The 22,482-nt window shown below is 34.9% G+C and overlaps 1 long non-coding RNA gene across 1 annotated transcript; it reads left to right on the top strand.

The window, feature by feature from the left end:
* The first annotated feature begins 456 nt into the window (after positions 1–456).
* Positions 457–21,032, top strand: LOC126961165 (uncharacterized). The gene is made up of 3 exons (XR_007728212.1): positions 457–749; positions 4,688–4,743; positions 20,826–21,032. It is a non-coding gene; the product is annotated as an uncharacterized LOC126961165 (long non-coding RNA).
* The last annotated feature ends 1,450 nt before the right edge of the window (positions 21,033–22,482 follow it).

Genomic DNA, 22,482 nt, shown 5'->3' with positions numbered 1-22,482 from the left:
CAGGAGATGAGATTGAAAGTCCCACCACAATCAGAAGAGTTAGGTTCCTGAAAACGCTTCTACTTCTTCTACTATAAGAAAAAGCAATAAAGAATCCTTATTAAACACTAGAATTAGAGAAATATGTCCTCAGTAGACATATGAAACCATAGGAAAAGTATTTTCTATGTTCTTAAACATTGTACAATTACAATTTCTTAAATGTGTAATAATAGTAATCTGTGTTTGGCATTTATGTTGATTTTATTAAATGCCAATTTTCTGGTTCGAAAGTTAGAGTTTAAAAATATTTTATTTTCTTTAGTTCCATTCACCTTTCTAGAAACCCTTGTACTCACTAAGTATGACAAAACAAAGGCAGGCTTTATGCTTTCTCCTTTTCTACCAAATCAGAGGAGAACAAATGAAGGGGAGTTCAAGCCAAAAGAGCGACAGACTCTAGCCCCTCATTGCAGATAAATGAATGCAGGTGAAGAAGGGAAAAGATATAGTTGTTCTGAGGACCATAACTCATCAGAACACTGACCAGGTCATAGAGGGCCAGGAGATGGTCAGAATTTCCTTCAGGTTCTTTGCAGCAATGTGGGGAAAGAGAGCACATTTCCTGATAACTCTGGTTGTCGCTGAGAGAAGCAGCACCCCACAGTAACTGGCACTTCTCCCTAGGACAAGCTGGGTATGACTCCTAATGGGAGTGGCCAGGGAAACAGAAGTCAAAACCAACTCAAATGAATTGTGGAAGAAGAGAGGTGACTCGAGTATGATTTGGGGAAGACTTAATCACATCAGAGATTGCCCACATACAAGCCTTTGCAGGCAGAATAATCACTCACTCAATCAAGAGCTGACCTCACCCTTCCCTATCAAAGATAACTGTGGTGCCCAATTCTAAAAAGTTGTCATCCAAGAAGCTATATCAGCCACTTTCATTTTATTGTCTACAGGCTTCAATAAATTCATGGAATGGTTGACAGAGTGTCTTCCCAGTCTATTTGGAGGGTCCTGAAACCAATAAAAAGGAATCTTTCAGGAAAAGCCTTCTTTTCCTAATCAGAAACTTTACAAGCTCTTGCGTCTTATGGGTTCAACAAAGAGCACGTGTTGGTGTTGCATTATTTAAGTTAGCAAGCATTTGCTTATGGGCTCATGTCTTAATCCATTCAGGATGCTATAAAAAATACCGTATTCTGGGTGGCTTATAAACAACAGAAATTCATTTCTCACAAGTTCTGGAGTTTGGGAAGTCCAAAACCAATGCACTGGCACTTTGATGTCGGGTGGGGGCTCACATCTTGGCTCATAGATAGAAGGCAGCCCTTATGCTATGTTCCCACATGATGGAAGGGGAAAATGAGTCATCTGGGGTCACTTTTCTAATGGCACTCATCCAATTTATAAGGGTTCTAGCCTTATGACCTTGTCATCTTCCCAAAGTCCAAACTCTAAATACCAAAACCATGAGGGTGAGGATTTCAATACATAAATTTGAGGGAGAGAAGAATACGCAAACATTCGTTACAACATGTTTATGTTAAATACCTATCTGAGTTTATATACAGAGTTTTAGATGGCCAATTGCAGAATACAATGGAGTCCTGTGATAGAAAAAGCCATAGATTAACATCTCTCTCTCTCTCTCTCTCTATCTATATATATATATGTATATTTCTTTCCAATTACCTATATAACAGATATCTTTGGTACCTGAAAAACTCGATTGTGTCTATTTTAGAAAATATTTTAATAGTCAGTTTATTATGGTATATTTCCAGAATGTATTTACTTTTAATTTTATAAATAAAATTTATAATACATATATAATACATATAAATAAAATTTATAATAGATATAATACATAGATATAATACATATAATACATATACATAAACAAAATTTATAATATATATATGTATTTAGATGGAGTCACACTCTGCCCAGGCTGGAGTGCAGTCGTGTGATCTTGGCTCACTGCAGGCTCCACCTCCCAGGTTCAAGCAAATCTCCTGCTTTAGCCTCCCAAGTAGCTGGGATTACAGACGCCTGCCAGCACACCCAGCTAATTTTTGTATTTTTTAATACAGACTGGGTTTCACCATATTGGCCAAGTTGGTCTCGATCTCCTGACCTCAAGTGATCCACCCGCCTCAGTCTCCCAGAGTGCTGGGATTACAGGCTTGAGCCACCATGCCCAGCCTCAATATATGTTTCTAATCCTCTGCTCACTGTCAGTGGTTCCATTGTTTTTGGCAAGAAATTCATTACCAAAGCTCTTGTATCTCAGTTCCTTCCCTTTTGTTTGCCAAATGCAGTAGTGCAGTTTTAAGGCCTGGGTTTATTTTTTTTCTCATTTTATTTTATTTTTTCTAAATCTTCATTTCAAAAAACTCTACTCTCCATTATTAATTTTCTCATTTTTTTCTAATGCTATTTCCCGGCCTTCTGTTTCTAATAATTGCTAATAAGAGTTACTTAAAGTTGAAGGGTATTGCACTTCAAAAATGTGTGATAGTATATATATTAAAATTTTCTATAAAAGGAAGTTTTAACTGGTGAAGAATTTTCAAAACATATTGTATTGCATTTTGAATGCACATGCTAGAGAATGCAAATAATACTTAAGAAAAGTCTTCAAAACACAGTTTATTATAATTATTTCCACAACAGGGACCTTGATAGCTTTGGGTTAAGAAAGTGAGAAAAACTAAATTTTTATATTTCACATTTTGGATTTTGTACATTGTGATTATTTTAGGTATTCAAATGACAAATAAAATTTTTCAAATGCATATTGACTCAGAATGTTAGGATGGCACTAGTGTACCGGCAGTGATAAATTCCTACTTTAAACATATTGATCAAATTAGAAATGTAAATATGCCCCCCATATAAAAGCAGGATGGAGGCTAGAATAAGTTTGAGTTTCTGAAGAGAGGAGAAAAATGAACTCTTTCATTATGTTTCTATGTAGTCTAGCCTGTTCTTCAAAATCAATTATCCCCTGAAAATTCTTCCATGATAAATTTTTCGTAAGCTTTTCGTTTTCATAACTTCAGTAAAATAGAACATTTATATTGTCTTTCCTTATTTCTACCTAGATAGTAAACACTTTAGAGGCCATGATTGTGTGACATTGTTCCACCCAGAGTCAACATTTAATCAGGGTTCTGTATCAGTCCGCAACAAGAAGCCCACACTTACCTGGGGATACAGATTCAGGATTTCAGATCTGAGTGACTGCCTCTACCATGGAGACCTGTACCTCTGTTTAAAATTTGTTTTCTGATAGCTGTCCTTCAATTTAATTTCTGTGGGCTAAAAGCTAGGTCACATATTTTACAGAGTCAACTTTTTATGGGTTAATGATTGTAGATTTTAAAGAAGTTAGTCGGAAAGGGTGAATTCTGTTGAAATGCAAATTAAAAATAAAACACATCACACACTACTTATTAACATGACATTTCTGTAAATTTTTTGATTATAATAATGTGTTAAATGGTTAAGCTTACCTAAAACAATAATGCAATTAGAATAGATTTCCAATAAATAAACAATTTTAGGTAAATATTTAGTATATTCTAAATAAGCACTGCTTGTTGCTAGTGGTCTGATTTTCTCTTTAATTTCTCAAACACCATGTATGGGTTGAAATGGGGATGGAGAAAACACGGAAGATGGAATAAAGACATAGCAGTCAATACGTTCGCTTTTAATATCTTCCCACCTTCAATAAGTGACATTTTATATTCAAGAAAACTTAAGTATTACTTCTTAAAGTTTAAAAACCGTAGTCTAAAATGTGAAAAAGAATCGGACTATAGGGTCATTAATTGATGTCTCTGAAACTATTGCGCTTCAAAAGTTATTTTATACAATCATCAGTAATGACAGTACAGAAGAAAATGTGAGCAAAAGAGAATACAGGCAATGTAGTATAAGTGAAAAGTACATGTGTCTAGGTTCCATTACCTATTAGTTTTAGGCCTTAAACAAGTCACTTTAGTATTCTGAACTTTAATGTCTTTATTCTTCAGTTGAGAATATTTAACACATCTGCCTTTTATGTCTCATGCCATTGATGGTGGGCTCAAAGGTGGTGGCATATTTAAAAATGCTAAATTTCCATAAAAGCTACTCAAATGTTAGCTCTTATTATCAGTAGCATGACTATCACATGCAAATGGGGTTTGATGAGGCAGTAATTTAATCTGAGTAAAATAATAGGTTTTCATGACAGAATGAAAGTAGTTAAAAAATCAGTACTGGGTAGTTAGAATTAGCCAAAAATCCGACTGTGTTATGAAATACAGAGGCCTAGACAAGAAGTTTCAATATGACTATTTGGAACATATTACTTAGAATTTCTGAGTAGTATCTTATTAAAATTAACCATTCTACACTAATTATTCTATGATACTATTTAGATGATTTGTGCTCCTAAAGAAAATAAATCTCAAGGTGAGAAAAAAATAAAGTTGATGAACAGAAATAATAAATTTACATATTCCTACTCCAAAATGTTCAATCATTAAGAAATTCCTTGAGCCACTAGATAATTATTCTCTACAGTATAGTTTCTTGTGCTTTATTTCATCTAATTTAAGTAGAGGTGGAAATTCAATTGTTAGAATTTTTAAATTGATCAAAATACTCAACGTTATTCTGCTAAATGTTAAATCCCATTCTTCAGGTGCCTGGAAAATGCTGATATGTAGATGGGACAAATACCCCATATGCTGATGTCAGGTGAGTGATTAAAGCAGAGACCCATGTTGGTTGCCACGTTAGTAATAACACAATACAAAGAGAAAGAACATATATGATTTAGATATTCTCAGGACCATTATGCATATTTCTTTCCAATTATCTATATAACAGATATCTTTGGTGCCTGAAAAAATAGATTTTGTTTATTTTAGAAAATATTTTAATAGTCAGTTTATTATGGTATATTTCCAGAATTTACTTTTAATTTTTATAAATAAAAATTGAAGAAAATATGCAAAACTCAACTTCTTTAAAATAAGAATTAACAGTTCATAAATACTGATTTTAAAATTTGAATCCAGGAAGGAATGGTTATTTTTAGCTTTCAGGATAGTAAAACTATTTACTTGCCTTCATAAGCAATACGTTTAGAATTAACAGGGATATGGGATTTAAGATTCATAACATTACTTATTTATTTCCTCCACTCCACTTTAATTCATATAAATACAAAAATAAATTTTTCTGAAAGAATAAACCTAGTAGCATTTAGGTTATAAAAAAAATTCCTGAAATAAGTCAGATAGAATTCTGATATTTCACAAATAACATTTGGATAAGAAAAAGCCATATTTTGTTACATTCGTGATATGGTTTGGCTCTGTGTCCCTACACAAATCTCATCTTGTAACTCTCATAATTTCCACATATTGTGGGAGGGACCTGGTGGGAGATAACTGAATCATGGGGGCAGGTCTTTCCTGTGCTGTTCTTGTGATAGTGAATAAGTCTCATGAGAACTGATGGTTCTATAAAGGGGTTGAAAAACTACCTGCTGGGTACTCTGCTCACTATCTTGGTGCAATATACCCATATAACAAATCTGCACATGTACCCCTTGCATCTGAAATAAATGTTGAAATTTTTTTTTAAAAATCTCAAACTCAGGAAGATGTACAGTTATGTAAGACTTAAAATAAGTATTTATTAAAAATGAGACTTTTATTAGGAATACATTTTAGTTTCTACAAATTCTATAGTTTTGCCCAAATGAAAAATTTGTATTTCTTTTTGTCATTGGTAATTTTTTAAATTTTGTATTATTGTATTTTTACCTTCACAATCCTCCTTTTGACAACCTTTTTATTTATGAAATATAAAATGATTACCAGTGGATAAAAAATACTAAGATATCTGAATTTTTAAGCAACAAAATTCTATATTCATCTCAGTTAATATGCTGTAACCCCTGTTTCCTATTGTATTGTCACAACTATTAAGCAAAAGTATTAAAAAGCTCTTTACAGCTTGTTTTGAAAGCCATTTTAACATTTCTGCTGTTTAGAATAGTCCACAAATGAGATAGCTCTGGCAACTTGGAAAGAAAGCAAATGGAAATTAGCAGTGGTTTAAAGTTTTTTAGCAATTTGTATATGTACAACAAATAGCTCTTCTAAGCACATAAATAAATTATACTATATGGAGAAAAGAAGAAATTTGAATAGTGGTATGAGATGATACCAGAGAGGTGGACAGGAGCAAAAATGTGCAGCTTTTAGGCTGTGTTAAGAATTTGGATTTTATCCTTTGAGTAAGTGGAAACAATAGCAGCAGTTGTAAATTGGGAGTGTTTAAAAATGATTAATCTGGTTGCTATTTGATAAGTGGATTACAGAAAGGTAGTATCTGACTCATGGTGGGGGCAAGGGAAAGGAAAGAGTGAGGCAGAATTTCCGGATGTTTGGCTTGTGTGTCTTGTGTTATAGTTTTAGTATTTGTCTCCTCCCAAACTCATGTTGAAATCCAATTTTCAAAGTGGCAGTGTTAAGAAGTGGGGCTTTTAAGAGGTGAGTGGGACATGAGGACTCTGTCCTTGTGAATGAATTAATTTATTCATGGATTAATAGGTTAGTAGATTAATGTGTTATTATGGAAGTGGGACTGGTGGCTTTAGTAGAAGAGGAAAAGAGAGCTGAGCTAGCACACTCAGTCCCCTTGTCATGTGATTCCCTGAGCCACCTTAGGACTCTCTGCAGAGTCCTCCACAACCCAGCAAGAAGGCTCTCACCAGATGTGGCCCCCCAACCTTAGACTTCTAGGCCTCCATAACTACAAGAAATAAATTTATTTCCTTTATAAATTACCCCATTTCAGGTATTCTGTTATAGCAGTCATTGAAATGTGGTACCATATTGACTGATACAGGAAACATTAGATGATCAGAAGGATAACAGGAATAAAAAAAAATCTTCAATAAAAATGTTAAGCTTAAGGTATCTGTCATAAAATGAAGTAGAAATCAATCAAAATGCAGGTGTCCTAGTCTAATAGACAGCAGATAAGGTAAATCTTATCAAGTGGAGGAATGTAGGGTAGAGATATTAAAAAGCCCTAAGATAAAAAAAAGGTTCTGAGGAATTGTGTTATTTCTAGCTCAGTCAGCTACATGATAAAAATCACAGATTTGGTGTAAATTTGGCTAGAATAATCAGGAAGGATTTCTGGAACACAGTGATTCAGCTAGATTTTGAAGGATAAACAAGTTTTTCTTATCTACGAGGAGGAAAAGAAAATTCGAGGAGGCAAAAATGTGTATTGACACAAAGATAGAAGAAGTAAACAGAATGATCAGAAAACACATAGTCACTTCAGCAAATCTATAATTTCATATGTGTGATGGCTGAATATTAGATGTGGAGGCTTTGTCTGTTAAGCAAATTAGATTTTTATCTCCCTGCAGATAATGGGGAGTTTGTGACATATTTCAAGTAGAGGAACAATGTAACTAATTTGCATTTTTGGAGAACAGCTAGCTGCAGAATGAAGGAGAAATTACGGCAGTTTTTCTCTAGCTATGTCCCAAGTAACACTAGCTCAGTGAGACAATAATAATTTTTATGTGCAATAAAATAGTTGTACCATCAAGTAAATTTGGAAAATGCTGAATTAAATAAAGGTGTCTTTACTGAAAGACTTCTCAGATACTGTAATATGCTAATATACATTATGAATGGAGATGTAAAATTTATAATTTTTCAGTTAGTAGACCATGGAACCATTTCCTCAAATAGCAGCCCAAGACTGTTGCTCTGCAAGACACATTTTGAGAAACTCTTAATTGGAATGCTCCAATTTAATAGTGTTTAGATGGTGTTGTTTCTTTCTATATAAACTTTACAATTGTGAAAAACGACACTGAAAACACATCAGGATAGAGAAACGTGGCAGCGGGATAGGTAGAATTCAACTTTCAATTTCTCATTACTTTCAACTGAGTATTGTTAAACACTACTATGTCATCTGAGATAAAGCAAAGATATGACCATGCATTGAGTTATTAAGGAATTACCATAGATATGCATATTTGTGTCTGTGTCTGTGTAAAGAAACCTGTTCGACATCATAAAAGCTATTAGCAGACTTGTCTACACTTATGATAGATTTGATAATTAAAGACCTCAGATGGGTGACACTTCAGAGGGTACCAATCACCCAATGTTACCCTGTTAGCGTTAACCACAAAGGGAGATAGAGGGAGAGGGAGAGAGAGAGAGAGAGAGAGATCAATTAAAAGTAAGACAAGAAGACAAGATAAAGAAAACAAAGAGAAAGCATGTTTAACTAACAAGAATGATTTCTCCTCTCTATTTCTTGGCGGATAATGAACGACTCATTTTTCTCCCAACAGAGCACATTCTTTTCATTCCCTGTCACTTCTCTTGAGTGAAAGTATTATGCCATTTGCCTCAGAAATAAGAAATATCCCCTATCTAGCCTAAATGTTAAACACACATCAAACCATCTGAGTGTCCTGATGGAGTTATCTGGCATTCTGCTTCTTCCTGTGCTTTCATTGCACCTTTGCTTAGTTCAGACATCTTAGATTTCTGACTGTGAGAAAAAAAAAATTGGAAGGTCTCCCGATGGCAACCTCAGCCACTTCTCGAAATTACTAAGATAAGACACAGGACTAATTTCTCAGCCTTTTTTTGGGACATAGCCAACTGAGATATTCAACACTAAATGGAAAATAACCACAGATTTTTGATATGAAATTCACTGAAGAGCTAAAGGTCCTATGGACATTATTGTTACAGTACTATTCATATCCAGATCTCTTTCAACGTGGTGAGTCAGAAGAGGCCTTTTTATATTTCAATTCAGCACTTACCTAATTCAGTATACCAGTTGACTAATATTTAGGGGAGAGTCATCTGCTCTATGCAAAACAATCTGCTCAGTGCTTTAGGGGAATCTCTTTAAAATAATCAGCTAGTTATTTGAATGTTCACAGAATGAGTACATCTGTAAGTGATTTCCTTCATAGAGTCATTAAAGAAGTAAAACTTATTCTGATGATACTAGAATAGCCAAAAATATATTCAAACTATTCACTTGAAATTATAAACCAATATACAAGTCATGCAATACTCAATCTCACGTTTGCATAGTTGTAGCTAATAGAGGTAATTAGATACAAAAATCTATCATCCTACAATAATTTAGAGTAGGACAAAGTCATTTCATTAGGGATTGGGCAAAGAATGATAGGAGTACCTCATCTATGCATGCACAGCAGCCTACTCAGTGCTTTAAGAAATATCTTACAATGATAAGGTAAGACCTTAAAAGTATTTTGCTCATTATAAAATTGTTAGCAGAATGTGTGCATTTATAAGTAATTTCCTTCACAAAATCACCCCAGGAAGCAATAAAATACTATGATTAGCTAAAATATTCTTGAAATCCCCGTTTTGAGTTTTCTTTTAGACTCAATTTGCCAATAATACAAAAGACTTATCATTTTTGTCTGGTTATAGTTAATGTAGGACACTAAAGGAAAAGATAACTCAAACTGTATGTCGTTCAGAGCAAAAAGAAAGCATTTTAATAGGCATTGGCCAAAATTTGACCTATGAAAAAGATAAAATTTAAACTGGGACATGAATACCAGTAGTGTTTGGAACTATGTAGAGAGAGGTAGGCATCACTCTATGCAGGGACAAATGTGTCAACAAAGCTATCAATAGAAGTCAGCGCAAGCTCTGCTCATGAGAGAGTGAATGAATGTAAGCTGAAAAAAATACATAGGGGAAATGTTATAAACACAATTAGGGTGATGGTTTGTACCAATTTATGGAGAGCTCTAGGCATGCATGAGGTTTGACTAACAAGATTCCACTGATCATTCTAAACCACATACTAAAATCGTTTTTAAAAATTTTACTCTAAACCTATCCATTAACAGTTTGGTGGCATTTATTGTTAACAATACTTTAGTCATCACGTTGCTCTTCTTAGCTAGGATAAGCAAAATACTTCTTAAAGATTTCTCATTTCCCACAGCACTGCTCTCTTAATTTATTGGAGACTTAAATGTATTTGATGAAGACTGTTACATTTGTAAAAGCAGCATAGTAGTGGTAGGAATAACAGGTTACCCACTTTATTGAGATGTTTAGTGAAACATGTAGCCTGGGATATGGCTTGGCTTTGTGTCCTCACCCAACTTTCACCATGAGTTTGTAATCCCATAATCCCCACGTGTTAAGGGTGGGACTAGGTGGAGGTAATTGAATCATGGGAGGGGCTTCACCCATGGTGTTCTCGCGATAATGAGTGAGTCTCAAGAGATCTGATGGTTTTATAAGCATCTGGCATTTCCCTTGCTTGCACTCATTCACTCTCCTGCCACCCAGTGAAGAGGCGCCTTCCACCATGATTGTAAGTTTCCTGAGGCCTCCTAAGCTATGCAGAACTGTGGGTCAATTAAATCTCTTTCTTTTGTAAATTACCCAGTCTTGGGCAGTTCTTTATAGCAGCATGAGAACGGACTAATACAGCCTGTTTTCCCATGAGTGGTTCATGAAAGGAAATTGTGTTAACTTATGTAAGCTTGTAAAATAGAAACAAAAAAAAAAATTTTTTTTTTAACCAAACCTGGATACTTTGGAGCTTTCTACTCTTCAGTATTTCACTCTTTAGTTCACAAATTAATAAATCATTTTTATTACTCTCTTTGTTTTACATCAATCAATATTTCCTGCTCTTTTGACTCACAGCCTAAAGCCTCAATATCTCCCACATACACTGTTATGTTAGTCACCAAGGCAATGCTTAAGACAAGTTATAATGTTGACAGAGATTGCTTTCATATTTCAAATTCCTTTTGTGTGTACTTTTCTTCAAATGTCTTTGGACATTCAGTGCCTTCCTCATTTCTGATTATTCAGTTATGTGCATGACTTCAAATGAGACCATTAAATAGCTGGAATAAGTATTATGAGAATTTGGTTGGGATAGTATTAGGGGAATCTCTAAAGGAAACAACAAACCCAAACTAAAAGTAATTATGAAAAGCTATGATATAGTAGAAGAAACCTGAGACTAATCCAAAATTATACAGATATGTCAGAGATATTGTGGGTTTGGTCCCAGGTCACTACAATAATTGCAAAAAATGTCAGTCAAACACATATTTTTGTTTCCTAGTGCACATAAAGTTATGTTTGCACTATACTGTAGTCTGTTAGGTGGGCAATTGCATTATATCTTTAAAAACGCACATTTTTTCATTAAAAAATACTCTGTCACTAAAACATGCTAACAACCATTTGAACCTTCAGGAGTCCTTAACTTGTTGCTGGTGGAGGGTCTTACCTCATTGTTGATGGTGATTGCTAGAGGTTGAAGTGGCTTTGGCAATTTCTTAAAATAACAATAAAATTTGCTGAATCAATTGACTCTTTCACAAAAATATTTCTCTATGCCATGCAATGCTGCTTTTTAGCATTTCATCCACAGTAAAATTTCTTTCAAAATTTCATTCAGTTTTCTCAAAACCTGCCACTGCTTTATCAACTAATATTATGGCATATTCAGAATAATTTTTGGTTATTTAATCAAAGTTCACAGCATTTTCATGAAGAGCAAATTCCATCTCATAAAACCACTTTTTTTGCTCATTTGTGAGAAGCAAGTCCTAATGTGTTAAAGTTTTATCATGAGATTGAAACAATTCGGTTACATTTTCAGGCTCCACTTCTAATTCTAGTTCTCTTGCTAAAAAGTTCACCTCTTTCTTTACTGAAGCCTCAAATCATCCATGAAAGTTGAAATCAAGTTCTTCCAAATTACTGTCAGTGTAGATATTTTGGTCTCCTCATATGAATCACAAATTATCGTAATGGCTTCTAAAATGGTAACTCCTTTAAAAAAGGTTTTCAATTTATTTTGCCCAGAGTCATTAGAGGAATTATTATCTATAATCTTATAATCTGTATTTCTTAAATAGTAAGACTTGAAATTCAAAATTACTCCATGACTCTTGAGCTACAGAATGGATGTTGTGTTAGCATGCATGAAAGCAACATTAATCTATTGTACATTTCCATCAGAGCTCTTGGTTGACCAGATGCATTGTCAATTAGCAATAATAGTAATCTTTTTTTTTTCTTTTTCCTGAGCAGTAGGTCTCAACAGTGGGCTTAAAATATTCATAAACCATGCTGTAAACAGATGTGCTTTCCTTCAGGCTATGCTCTATTTACAGAGCACAGGCAGAGTAGATTTAGCATAATTCGTAAGGGCCCTGAGATTTTTGAAATAGTAAATGAGCATTGGCTTCAACTTAAAGTCATCAACTGCATTAGCTCCTAACAAGAGAGCCAGCCTGTCCTTTGAAACTTTGAAGCCAGGCATTCATCTCTCCTCCTAGCAATGAAAGCCTTAGATGGCATCTTCTATATTTTACTGTTTCAGCTATATTTAAAATTTATTGTTTAGCATAGCCACCTTTATCAATGATCTTAGTAGATCTTCCATATAACTTGCTGCAGTTTCTAGGTTAGCACTTACTGCTTCACCTTGCACTTTTATGTTTGAGAGATAGTTTATTTCTTTAAATTTCATGAACAAACCTTTTCTAGCTTCCAACTTTTCTGCAGCTTCCTTACCTCTTTCACCTACACAGAACTGAAAAGGATGAGGGCCTTGCTCTCAATTAGGTTTTGGCTTAAGGGAATGCTGTTGTTGGTTTGATCTTCTATCCAGACCACTAAAACTTTCTCCATATCAGCAAAAGTCTATTTTGCTTTATTATTATTTGTGTGTTCACTGGAGTAGCACTTTTAATTTGCTTCAAGAACTCATTTTTTAGCATTCACAATTAGAATAATTGTCTGGCATAAGAGGCCTAGCTTTTGCCTATCTCTGCTTTTGACATGTCTTCCTCACTAAGCTTAATTATTTCCAGCTTTTGATTTAAAGCGAGAGACTTGTAACTGTTTGTTTTACTTGGAGGCTTAGATGCCATTGTAGTGTTATTAATTGACATAATTTCAATTTTGTTTTTTTGTGTGTGTCAGGGAATCAGAAACTCCAATAAGAGGAAGAGAGATGGGGAACAGCTGGTCAGTGGAGCAGTCAGAACACACACATTTATTTATTAAGTTTTCCACCTTATATGGACACAGTTTGTCATGCCCAAAAACAATTACAATGCCATCAAAGATTGCTGGTCATAGGTCACTATAACCGGTTATAATGAAAAACTTCGAAATATGGCAAGAATTACCAAAATGTGACACAGAGATATGAAATGAGCAGATGGTGTTGAAAAAATGGCACCAATAGTATTGCTTAATGCAGGGTAGCCACAAACTTTCAATTTGTAGAAAATTCAATATCTGTGAAATGTAATAAAGCGAAGTATGATGGTAATCAAGAGGAATTCGGGCAAAATGTACAGGTAAATAAATGGTGTCAGAAGGCATAGAATAGGCAAGTGTTCAGAGGAGAAAGAAACTGGGGCTTTCAGGAAATTGCAGGTGACTTAGCAGAGATGACATATGGGTAGTAAATTTGAGATAGAGTTGGGTGGCAAGAGTCTGAAAAAGTAAGCAAAGTCTGCATCATGAAAGGTCTCAGATGCCACAACATTGATTTTGTCCTCACTGAAAGTAAAATAGACCACTGATAACTGCTAAGCTGAAGTGTTACCTAAAAAGGTACAAAGTTTTACTAAGATTTTTCTAGTTGTGTTGTAGAGAATGAATTAGGAGTTCTCAAGACTGGGGAAATCGTATTCAGCTAAGAAGACATTTTAATATATTCTGAGTGAGAGATGATGGAGGTCTGATCTAGAAACATCAAGAGGAAATGGAGTGAAGGGGGAAGATACTAGTGATATGATGGAAGTAAAATTAATAGAATTTTGTGCTTCAGTGCATGTAAGGAGTGATTGAAAATAAAATGTACTCTCCATGAATTATAAAATATATGTAATGTTTCTCTTATGCAAATCTTCAAAATAGTTATTATTTTAATTCCATTTATACCATTATATTTTACCCTTCATTATAGGGATAGAATTTCTTGTGATTATATTAAAGTGTCTTCCTCTAGTCTGAAATTGCTCTTAGTATATTTTTAAGACAAATTTTTGCTGAATTTATAGTTAGTTGAATTCACATAAAAATCTATGTTAATTGTCTTTATCCAGGTATTACTAATCTATCAATGGCTTTTCCTTCTAGCTCATAGTCCTAGCATGTTCCTGCCTTTCTCTCTCTAATTACTTTTAGCTTATTTCCCAGGTGGTGATAAAAAGAACTTTCTTCTAATTGAATCCAATTTGAAGCCAGGTCCGTCTTTTAAAAAATTATGGATCCTCTGTTTAATGCCAATAGTTATTCACCTGATGCATGGGGGCAAGGGGTGTTTTTGAAACCCTTGCATGGTGGGCTACATAAATATATCAAGAAAAAAATTTAAATAAAAGTTTTGGAAAGAACTAACAGCAATCTTTGTCCTACAAGCATAGGTCGTGAAAACAAGGGTTCCTTTTTTCTTAACTCTGTGCCAAATTGGCAAAAGTGCCATGACCTGAAAGAAGGGTCTGCATAATTGTCTTAGACAGCATAAATGAGCCTGTTTCTTCTACTGAGACAGAAGCTTTATTTTATACCTTTACACAGTCTGTGAAAAGGTTTTAACTTTAAATGGATTTTAAAAGGTCCTCTTTATCTTCCTTTAAAATCAACATTTTCTGCATCTTGTCTTTATTTTGTGAAGTGTTAACCAACAAATTGAATATAGCCTGTGCTTGGCAAATGAATATTAAATGCTTTTTCCTGGAAAATGTGTTTGCTCATTAAATTTGACAGTCATTGCTTATGTGGTAAATGCTGTCAGTGCCAAGAACTATCTGGCATGGCTGCCAGCTACAGGTCCATTATTTTAATTGCCTTTAACCTATAATCAATATTTACTGCTTTCCATAGAAAGAGACTGCATAGCTAAGCAGTACAAAAAGTGAGTTTATTCTTCTGCCCGTTAGTTTTTGCTTTTACATCTAAAAGGTAATATTAAATGCTTCCTCTGGGTACTAGTTTTTTTGTTTGTTTGCTTGTTTGTTTTTTTATCAAAACTATCTCCTACCACTTATTTTGTGAAATGCTCACATCAGCCAAATCATGTCTATTTCAAACAAAGCAATTCGAATTTATGACTAAGTGAGACTCAAATTCTGCTTTATCATAAATTACCTACATCTTTTCTTTTGGTCATTGGAGGAAGGTACTGAATTTTAATAGCATTTATGGGGAAATGCATGCTTCCAAGCATAAAATCTTCAGGATTTTCTTGGATATTTTGGAAAAGAGATAAGTCTGCAGGTAAAAATCAAGAGATCTTAATTGGGAGGAGGCATAATATAAAGGCTAGGATGAGGGTTTCATCTTTGGAGCATGTAAGTTGACAATGGAGTCCTTCAGATTATTAAACTTAAGAATGGCATTATACAAATGACATTACAAAAAGGTTGCTCTGACAGTAATGTGAAGAGAGATTATAATCATGGAGTAAGGGAAAGGGAATAGATTTTTAACATAAACAAATATAGTTAAGTCAAATAATTATAGCAATGTGCATCAGGAATATTACAATGGGGTATGTGTGTATATGTAGGTATAGACCTAGGCACATGAGTTAATTGCAAGATTTTGCATAATGATAAATATCTGGAAAGAGTTTAAATAGTCAAAAATCAAGAATTGAACAAACAAATATGCTACAATTCAGTTTGATGAAGCTACTGAGTTTGATTTTTAAGAAGTATATTTGATTATGTAAAGTTCATGACACACAGTTGGTATAAAATAATGCTCATGACACATTGAATAAGTGTATATGTACATTATATATTTGTATTGTATCAAATAAATACATCTAGAAGAAAACACCAAAATACTATGTTCATTTTGATTTTCTCTTCCAATTTAGCTGTATTTTTAAGATTTTTATACTGAGTGCATATTGTATGCACAATTTCTGAAATTGCTCTCATGATAGAATATTATAATGTTATAACGTTGTGCTATGGACCCCGGATCATGAAATTTAAGAGGAGGGCACAACTTTGGAAGTCAATGTTAGTTTAAACTAGAATCTAATGTGCTTGAATTTATTTGGAGCCTTAATAAATTTCAAGCGATTGGCAAAAATCACCATCAATAAAGCCCTACGATGTAGTCATTCCTCAAACATTAACTTGATAAATATGATAACTTTACTCCATTAGACAGGAAATGTGTGAAAAAAGATGACAGCATTAGAGTTAGGGAGTTTATGTATGTGACTTACTGTAACTTCTAGCCACCTGACATAATTATACTGGGCAAAGAGTATCTACAACCAGAAAACTCAAGTTTTCAGCTACAAAAAATTCAGTGTCTCTTTCCAAGTAGAAGTTTAAACTCTTTTATATTCTGACAGAGAGTATTTCCAGCTGAAATAGACCATGAATTAAGCAAAAAAATAACGTGGAACATCAAACATCATGTATCCTCAGTATACAAAAAGATATGTTTTTCATCCATAGACAGTATGCACCAATTTGTGTGTTATGATTTATTTATTTGATAAATGTTTTTCATTGTCTACTATGTGCAAGGCACTGTGTTAAGCTCTGCAGAGCATATAAAAATTATAAAATGCACCCTGATCTCAAGAAAGTAACAGTCATATAGATGAAATGACATAATCATTGATGGTCATAAAGCAAGATAAGTATAATAGTAAGGTAAGTATAGTAACAATAAGAAAAATGCAAATAAACTAGTCTAATTGGATAATGAACAGAACTCTTTCAGTCTCAGATTTTTAGAAGAAGCTGAGAACAATACAATATGCTATGCTTTTACTCTAAAACTCATGTTGAAATTTAATTGCCATTTAACAATATTAGGAAGTGAAAATATTAAGGGGTGATTAGGGCATGAGGACTGCATCCTCATGGGTGAAATTGGTGCCATTATAGAAGGTCAAGTTTGTCCTCCCTCTCTTGCTCTTTTTAAAATTTATTTATTTATTTATTTATTTATTTATTTATTTTTTTATTGAGACAGAGTTTTGCTATTGTTGCCCAGGCTGGAGTGCAATGGCACTATCCTGGCTCACTGCAATCTACACTTCCCAGGTTCAAGCGATTCTCCTGCCTCAGCCTCCCAAGTAGTTGGGATTACAGCCTTTCGTAGAGACAGGGTTTCTCCATGTTGGCCAGGCTGGTCTCAAACTCCTGACCTCAGGTGATCCACCTGCCTCGGTCTCCCAAAGTGTTGGAATTATAGGCATGAGCCACCGCGCCTGGGCCTCTCTTGCTCTTTCATGTTCTATCACTGGAGGACACAGCAAAAAGGCCCTTGCAAGATACCAGCACCCTGATTTGGGATTTCCCAAATCACATTTCCAGAAACGTGAGAAAAAATTATCTTTATTATACGTTAGCCAGACTGAAGTATTGTGTTAATAGCGGCACAAAATGAAACAAGACAGAAAACTAATACCAGGAATGAGGTATGGTTATAACAAATAACTGAAAATGTGGGAGCAGCTTTGGAACTGGGTAATGGATAGAGGTTGCAACAATTTTGAAGTGAATGCTGGAAAAAGTCTTCATTTCCATGAATGGAGCATTAAGGGTGACAGTGGTAAAGACTTGAAAGAAGAGAAGAGCTGTAGTGGAAGTCTGAAACTTCTCAGAGATTACTTAAATGGTTTTGATCAGAATGTTGTTAGAAATATTGGCAGCAAAGGCCATTCTGATGAGGTCTCAGATGGAAAGGGGAAACAAGATATTGGAAAATGGAATCAAGCCCATCTTTGTTAGAAAGCAGCAAATCACTTGGCTGAATTGTGTCCAAGCTGAAGGCTTTATGGAAGACAGAATTTAAGAGCAATGAACTCGGGTGTCTGGTGGAAGAAGTATCTGAGAAGCAAGGCATCAGGTGCTGTTTGTCTTCTTTTAACTGCATTTAGTAAGACAAGTGAAGAGGAAGGTGATATAAAGATGAGGTTTATAATTAAAAGGCAACAAAAGTTTAGAAATTTGAAGGATTCTCACATTGGCCACATGGTAAAGAGTGAAAGAATATTTTCTGGAGAGAAAATAAAGGGTGCAGCTGAAGGACCATTTGATAAGGAGATTAGTATGGATAGAACAAAGCCAGAGGCTATTCACCAGGGCAATCAGGAAAAAATCCCAAAGGGACTTTAGGGATTATCAGTACTGCCCCTCCCATCACAGGCCCACAGTGACAGCCTTCGGGAAAAAAATATGTTAACAGATAGGTTTAGAGCACCCTTGGGACATTGGGGCTTATGACCCAGGGCCACTTCAAGTCTCTGCTCCCCACACCTTGGTTGCCCCAGCCTTGGTTCAACTGGGCATAGGTGTGGCTCATCCCGCCATTCTGGAAGGTACAAGCCATAAACCTTCGTCAAGGTATAGTTGATTCGGCAGGACACAGAATGCAAGAGCTGTGAAGGTGTGATTTCCCCTACTTAGATTTCAAAGGATATTATCAATAGCCTGGGAACCTAGGCAGAGACGTGTTGCAGGTTAAAGCCACTGCAGAGAGTCCACACTAGACATAGTGGAACTATAAGGGTGGGACTACCCCCAAGATCTCAGAACTGTTGAGCTACCAATGTACAATGCCAGCCTAGGAGAGCTGCAGGCTCAAGACTCCAATCTATGACAGCTACTGTGTAGGCTGAGCCCAACAAAACCATGTGGGCAGGGATGCCGGAGGCCTTCAGGGCCTAATCTCCACTCCAGTGTGTCCAGAAGGTGGGACATCGAGTCAGAGAATATTATTGTGAAGCCTTAACATTTGATATTGTCCAACCTCTTGGATTTGAGACTTACTTGAGAAAGATTACTCCCTTACTTTTCCTTCCTGCTTCTCAATTTTTGGAATAGGAATGTCTATCTATGTCTATGCCTGAACCGCCATTGTATTTTGGAAGGACTTTACTAAATTTCATAGGCTTACATCTGGAGGGAAACTTGTTGTTGGAATGAGTTAAAAATTTTGAGGCCATTTGGATGGAATTAAGGTATTTTGTATGTGAGTTGGACATGAGTTTTGGGTACAGGGGAAAAATGTGATAGAATGTTTATTTCCTCCAAAACTGATGTTAAAATGTAATTGCCGTTTTATCAGTAATGAGAGGTAAAATCTTTTAAAATCTTTTTTTTTTTTCTTAAGACAAAGTCTCACTCTCTCACCCAGGCTCACTGTAAAGAGGTGGAATATTTAAGAGATGATGAGATAATTAGGCCATGAAGGTTCTATCATCATGTGTGGGATTGATGCTATTATAAATAAGTGAGTTCGATCTCAATCTCCATCTTCCATCATGGGATGACACAGGAAGAAGTCCCTTGCCAGATGCCAGCACCTTGACCTTGGACATTCCAGTTTCCGGAACTATAAAAAAATAAATTTCTTTTTGTTACACATTACCCAGTCTCAGGTATTCTGTTATAGCAGCACAAAACGTACTAAGACACAACAGGTAATAAGAACCCTGCCATTCAGAGCAGGGCAGTAGACCACTTTGTGAAAGCATGCCACAGAATTATAAAACCTATTATGCCATTATTAGCCCATCATGTTTCTATATACAAAATAATACCCACTTTATTGAATGGAGTTTTCAGCAAGAAGACAAGTTGTATAGCTGAGATTATTGAGAAAATGAAGGAAATTGATTACTTTTTCAATTAATAAGTATGTAACTGACAAATGATGACTGTCAAGTAGGCCTAATAGGTCACCTCTACAACACTCCTAGGTCTTGGGTGAATAGGAGTAAGGATCTTGATGTATAAACAATTTGTCTACAAAAAACACAATTTCTCATTTTGACTATGAAATATTTTTTCACAGTTACAAAAACTGAGGGACTGCTGATGGTTTAAGAAACACTGCTTCATTTAGTAGATATAAATGTTACACCTATATAAGTTAAGTAACTAATTTCCAAAGAGTTCAGGCTACATGAGGCATGATAGCATGGACAATGTGTATGTTCTTTTCAAGATTCAGAATGATTCTTTGACATGTAGAGTTAGATATCTTTTCCAAACATTCCAGAAAAACAAGACTTGTTCTTATCTATTAAAACTATTTTGTAGTATCAAACAATTACAGGAACTTAAGGAGAACTTATTTATTTTTAATGTAAAGGGGTAAAATACTGTCATTGTGCATTTCAAATCAGGGCAAAGAAAGCTGAATTATGAATAAATAGTTTTGGGAGAACTGGCTTACCATTTGGATAGAATAAATACAGTAGTATCTTTACCTCATTCTAGATGCCATCCGAATTGTTCAGGTGGGTAAAATATTTAAATATAAAAATAGTCTTTACAATAATGTAAGAAAGCTTATTAGTTTCTAAGTTTTTGAAAATATTCCAAAAGTGAAGAAGGCCTGCAATAAACTCAGACAACATAAAACATCATTCTAAAAATATAAGCATTTAAAAGAGTCCTTATGGACACAAATAAGCATGCAAATACATAGAAAAAAATGCCCTACATCCTTCATATGTTATACAGCTTCTAAGGTGACTACTAATGATCTTCATCCTTGTATATTCTCCTTCCCTTAAGTGTGGGCTGGACCTAGTTACTAGTTTCTAACAAATAGAAAATGTCAAAAATGATGGATCTTACTTCCATTATTTGGTTACAAAAAGACTATGGCTTATTCTTTTTTCTTCTCTCTCTCTCTCTCTCTCTATTGTCTCTGTCTCTCCCTGCCCCTCAGATCACCAGCATCCATGTCACGAGGACCCTTGAGCATCCTGAGGCCAGCATCCATGTCATGAGGACCTTTGAGCATCCTGTGGGGAGTGGTTCATGTGGCAAAGAGCCAAGGCCTACCAGCAACAACATAGTGAGCTTGGAAGCAGCCGCTCCTCTATTTGAGCCTTAGATGACTGCAGGTCCTCGATTATACCCTATGCGAAAGGCCCCCAGCAAACCTGCAGCTGTTTTGTTCCACCTGTTTCCATGTAAACTGGGAGATGATAAATGTTTGTTGTTTTAAGTTACTGAGGTTTAGGATAATTTGTTACATAGCAATAGATAATTCACAAACTTCATAATTCTTAAAATATTAATTAAAGCTATTGGAAATAATTATTCACATATCATATTGACAAAGATTGAAGTTTAATGATGCCCTATCTTGATAATGTGTAGGAAAAAGAAAGATGCGTGCTACTGCTTACAGTGTGTAAATTGGTTCATTTTTAAAGGAAAGGTAATTCATCAATGTGTACCAAAATTTTAAATGTTCATCCTCATTTACCCAGCAATTTATCTCTAGGAGTACCTGTGCACAAAATGCATGACCAGTAATTAAGGACAGATTATATTAATTATGGTTCACACATGAAATGGAAAACCTTGTGGCTTTTATGAAAAATAGGGTATATCTAAATGTGCCGATATGTAAAGTTGCCAAAGAAATAATGCTGTTACTTTTGCATTATTTTTCATTTGATTTGGCTCAATTTTCTCAAGACTCTCCACTCAATATTGACAGAATTTTCAGAAATGTGTATTCTATATTTAAGCAGAATTGTTTGGACATTAAGATGTTGACTCTGGGGCCAGTTGCTAGGTTCGATCTCTTCTCTGCCATTCTTTGTGTGAGCTTGGATAGGTTACTCTGTGACTGCAACTTACTCTATAAGTTAGGTAATAATTGCCTTATAGGCATTTTTGGAAAATGCATGAGTTAATATAATTTAAGGATTATAACAGTTCCTGAAATACAGTATGGACTACATAGTGTTGATTCTTTTCTAAATTGTTAATTGTATTTGTATATGGCAATTTTCTCTAGATCAGAGTTTTCCTAAATAATAATTTGGACAGATTTTGCGGATGCTTGAGCAGGCAGTTTCAAGAATGTGGTCTTTGAGTAGTTTCATCAGATTTGCCCTTGGTGCATGTCTCTTCAAAATTTTCAAATTTTTCTACCTGCTTGTTCAAAATTTTCTACCTTCTTGGTCAGCAGACCTTGGTGGTGGCTCAAGTTAAGCCCTTCTTTAGAAAATTTATTTGCATTACTTCAGATATTAAAATAACTATTTTATATTTTCACTGATACTGCCAGAATATGCTATGTATTCTGTTTTGAAAAAGACAAACCAAATGACCTCCCTCTGAGTCCACCAACAGCTCAATTTTATTTCCAGATGAAGTCACCATTACCAAAATGCTAGCATCCAGGCACCAGTCTCAGTCCAGAATTCAATGCCAAAATGCTGATTGAAATTCACAGTATTCATGATAGAATGGACTGGGTACAGAGTTCACTGGGAACATAGCTGATGGACCAAGTCCTTCTGTATATAGGAATGTGACATTCTTTACAGAATATATGGCATTTAAGATGACATATTAAGGAAATG

Source organism: Macaca thibetana, chromosome 8 (assembly GCF_024542745.1).
Source record: "Macaca thibetana thibetana isolate TM-01 chromosome 8, ASM2454274v1, whole genome shotgun sequence".
NCBI lineage: Eukaryota > Metazoa > Chordata > Mammalia > Primates > Cercopithecidae > Macaca > Macaca thibetana.
This window is presented reverse-complemented; position numbering and strand designations above follow the sequence as displayed.